Source organism: Electrona antarctica (assembly GCF_951216825.1).
Source record: "Electrona antarctica genome assembly, chromosome: 22".
In the NCBI taxonomy this organism is placed as follows: Eukaryota; Metazoa; Chordata; class Actinopteri; order Myctophiformes; family Myctophidae; genus Electrona; species Electrona antarctica.
The window spans coordinates 4,655,714-4,660,592 of NC_136805.1; positions in this window are offsets into that span (position 1 = coordinate 4,655,714).

Sequence of the window (4,879 nt, forward strand, 5' to 3'; positions counted from 1 at the left end):
GGATGAAGCCAACAATGTGGAAATATCCCTTCAACTCAGACAAACTCTTCCACAATCTTCGAATGCTCCATAAAGTCTGTAACTATATATACGCCTATAGCGAAGAGGAAAGCAGTCATCTGTTCCTCATTCCCGTTCACAAAAACATCTTTTGCAAGATCATGGCCAAAGCATTTCCGGGGGTCCCCAGCCAAAAACATTGAGAAACCCTGGGCTAATTCAGGGTTTACCAACCTTTTACGTACTCCTTTTAAGTACTGTATCACCTCAGAAACTATCTGTCTCTCCAAGTAGCACCACAGAAAAGATATGGCTCGCCAAGTAGCACCATAATAACTGATGTTAAAATACAGGAGCGTAGTCGACCTGCCCCATTCTATTCAGATATTATTAACACAGGAGGAAAATGTAATTTATTCTTTGAATCGTTTTGTTTTTGTTCCATTCCTATAAGCCAATAATGCTGCTGCTCTGACAAATCTCTATTTAATCAGCCCAACTGATGATATTTCTAATGCGATTAATCCGTTCTCAAATCTTCTATAACAGCTAGGTGTGCTGCCTGTCTGTCATGCTCATTTCAGCACGGCTGGAGAGCCCATTTCAACCAATTGCTTGGTCAGAAGAACTACCTGTAGTAATATAAATATTTCATTCCACTTTTGTCTTATTTTCCCCTTTTTTGGGGCGACTCCTCTGTGTAACATCAGAGGGCGACTCCTCTGTGTAACATCAGAGGGCGACTCCTCTGTGTAACATCAGAGGGCGACTCCTCTGTGTAACATCAGAGGGCGACTCCTCTGTGTAACATCAGAGGGCGACTCCTCTGTGTAACATCAGAGGGCGACTCCTCTGTGTAACATCAGAGGGGATAAAGTACCACCAGTGGTCCTAGTACCAGTGGTCCTAGTACCAGTGGTCCTAGTACCAGTGGCTGGGAACCTCTGTGACTCCAAACCATTCAGAACAAAGTTGTGGTGTTTTTAAACATTATGTTATACTTTAGCTATTTTTGAAGAATTGTGAAAATGTGACGCAAATCTTTGAATATATATTCTTTCAGAGCGTTTAATATATTATTTCAGAGCTTTTAGTCGACCAATAGGGGCAGAGATGGGTTAGTAGGTGCACTTAGACGACCAATAGGGACAGACATGGGTTAGTAGGTGCTCTTAGACGACCAATGGGGACAGACATGGGTTAGTAGGTGCTCTTAGACGACCAATAGGGACAGACATGGGTTAGTAGGTGCACTTAGACGACCAATAGGGACAGACATGGGTTAGTAGGTGCTCTTAGACGACCAATGGGGACAGACATGGGTTAGTAGGTGCTCTTAGACGACCAATAGGGACAGACATGGGTTAGTAGGTGCTCTTAGACGACCAATAGGGACAGACATGGGTTAGTAGGTGCACTTAGACGACCAATAGGGACAGACATGGGTTAGTAGGTGCTCTTAGTCGACCAATAGGGGCAGATATGGGTTAGTAGGTGCTCTTAGTCGACCAATAGGGGCAGATATGGGTTAGTAGGTGCTCTTAGTCGACCAATAGGGGCAGATATGGGTTAGTAGGTGCTCTTAGACGACCAATGGGGACAGACATGGGTTAGTAGGTGCTCTTAGACGACCAATAGGGACAGACATGGGTTAGTAGGTGCTCTTAGACGACCAATAGGGACAGACATGGGTTAGTAAACGTGCTCTTAGACGACCAATAGGGACAGACATGGGTTAGTAGGTGCACTTAGACGACCAATAGGGACAGACATGGGTTAGTAGGTGCTCTTAGACGACCAATAGGGACAGACATGGGTTAGTAGGTGCTCTTAGACGACCAATAGGGACAGACATGGGTTAGTAGGTGCACTTAGACGACCAATAGGGACAGACATGGGTTAGTAGGTGCACTTAGTCCACTTCCTCACAAACAATCCAGTTCCGGGTGTTGACTGTCTGTGCTTATTTCGGCATATGCCTAAATATGGAGGAATTATGTCATAGTACTGACAACAAATATTAAACTACTGGATATCATTAATTATTTTTTTGCCAATTGGCCAATCAGATTGTGTCAAATCATTAGCTATCCAACAATATGACGTAATCATGCAATGACATCGCAACCATATACTTGTTCTCTTAAAATAAATTGTCTGATACACTAAACAACAGTTAGTGACTCATCCTAACAAGTTCATCTGTGAATTAGTTGTCAACACTCATTGACGGTGGAGGTGCTGCAGTGTGAAATGTTTCACTGGACGATACATCTGGAAGGAGAACATAGGAACGACCAGGCTGCTGTGGTGGTCGGACACGAGATCTACTGCTTTGGAGACGGAAACCAGAGGAGAAGAGATCACATTGAAGTACACGTCTTCAACACAGTGTCTTTGTGCTGGAGGAAGTGGACCCCAGAGACAGCTGGAACAGAAGAACCTGACCTTGAGGTTCCCTCCAGACGCTGGGGCTACACAGCTGCGCTGATTGAATATACTGTCTACCTCTGGGGAGGGCGTGACCCAGGTTATAATTACTGCAATGTGCTTTATGCATTTGATGTTGACGCCCACACATGGTTCAAACCACAGGTTTCTGGGACCTTTCCAGAGGGGAGGAGACACCACTCAGCCTGTGTCATGGGGAAGCTCATGTTTATCCATGGAGGAATAATCCAGATTACCGGTAGATACACTAATGACATCTACAAGTTGGACACCAGCACAATGGTTTGGTCTTTAATTAACACCAGAGGAACTCCACCTCCTGTTTCAATATGGCACTCTGCCACCATCATCGGGACAAAGATGTTTGTATTTGGGGGCCAGCACCACAACACCATCAGAGTGTTTGACACGGAGACCAACCACTGGATGAACACACCTTCTGTACAGATTCTACCAGAAGGACGTGTGTGTCAAGGACGTGTGTGTCATTCAGCATTTACCTACAATGGAGAGTTGTACATATTTGGTGGCTGGAACGGTTACCAGACCTTCAATGATCTGTGGAAATTCAACCCAGAGACCTTCTCCTGGAAGAAGGTTGAGCCCAGGGGGAATTATTCGTCTCAGACAGATAATACTAATACAAGAATGTGCTGCATGGTGGGAGATCTTATCATCCTCTTTGGAGGAAACAACACCTCTCATGACCTGTATGTCTTAGACTTCAGTCCAAGCCTCAAGACATTATGTAAGCTAGCAGTTATTCAGTACGGTCTGGATCAGTCTGAACTCCCACACAACATCAGATGGGAACTGGCAGCCATGAATAGCAACAGCCTATAGGAACTGGCAGCCATGACTAGCAACAGCCAATAGGAACTGGCAGCCATGACTAGCAACAGCCTATAGGAACTGGCAGCCATGACTAGCAAACAGCAAATGAGAAAATAAACAAAAATAAACAAAAAGTTGACAAAAACAGTAAGTCCACTTCAATAAATAAAATGGTAAATAAATAACTTAATAATTTAACAGAGATGTGTCAAGTTCACGTCCTGTCTTGGCTGCTTTTTTTTAACAGAAGCTCAGAGCAATCGCTGAAGAAGGCGGGCCCTTTTTTCCCCAGCCACCTGGCAGGTGATTGGCTGATCCCGCCCGTAGCTGCCGCTGATTGGTCCGGCTCAATCAATTCAACATGGGTAAATTGACCCCTGTACGACACATTGATGACCTCTGACTGACCCCAGCCAATAACTTACCTGGGCGTGGCGAAGTGTCTCTGGAGCAGGTCGTCATAGCAACCGTTGTGTTGTTGTTGTTTATAGCGAGGGCAGAGGGTGGGCTGGATGTGGAGCTGCGATCCGATTGGAGGACGCACGCGACAACACTCGCTGTCCAACTGCCGGGGGGCGGGGCTATCACTCTGCAGGGGGGGAGGGACCAAGAGCCACACCTGGTCTCCATCTCTGCCGTGATTGGACAGTGGACGGGAAGTGTTTATTTAGAAACAGGACCAAATAAACAACTACACTTTAGAAACAAGACCAAATAAACAACTACACTTTAGAAACAAGCCCAAGTAACAACTACACTTTAGAAACAAGCCCAAATAAACAACTACACTTCAGAAACAAGCCCAAAGCCCAAATAAACAACTACACTTTAGAAACAAGCCCAAATAAACAACTACACTTCAGAAACAAGCCCAAAGCCCAAATAAACAACTACACTTCAGAAACAAGCCCAAAGCCCAAATAAACAACTACACTTTAGAAACAAGCCCAAATAAACAACTACACTTCAGAAACAAGCCCAAAGCCCAAATAAACAACTACACTTTAGAAACAAGCCCAAATAAACAACTACACTTTAGAAACAAGCCCAAATAAACAACTACACTTCAGAAAAAAGCCCAAAGCCCAAATAAACAACTACACTTTAGAAACAAGCCCAAATAAACAACTACACTTTAGAAACAAGCCCAAATAAACAACTACACTTCAGAAACAAGCCCAAATAAACAACTACACTTCAGAAACAAGCCCAAAGCCCAAATAAACAACTACACTTTAGAAACAAGCCCAAATAAACAACTACACTTTAGAAACAAGCCCAAATAAACAACTACACTTCAGAAACAAGCCCAAAGCCCAAATAAACAACTACACTTTAGAAACAAGCCCAAATAATCAACTACACTTTAGAAACAAGCCCAAATAAACAACTACACTTCAGAAACAAGCCCAAAGCCCAAATAAACAACTACACTTTAGAAACAAGACCAAAGCCCAAATAAACAACTACACTTTAGAAACAAGACCAAATAAACAACTACACTTTATAAACAAGACCAAATAAACAACTACACTTTAGAAACAAGACCAAATAAACATGCAACTACACTTTAGAAACAAGCCCAAAGCCCAAA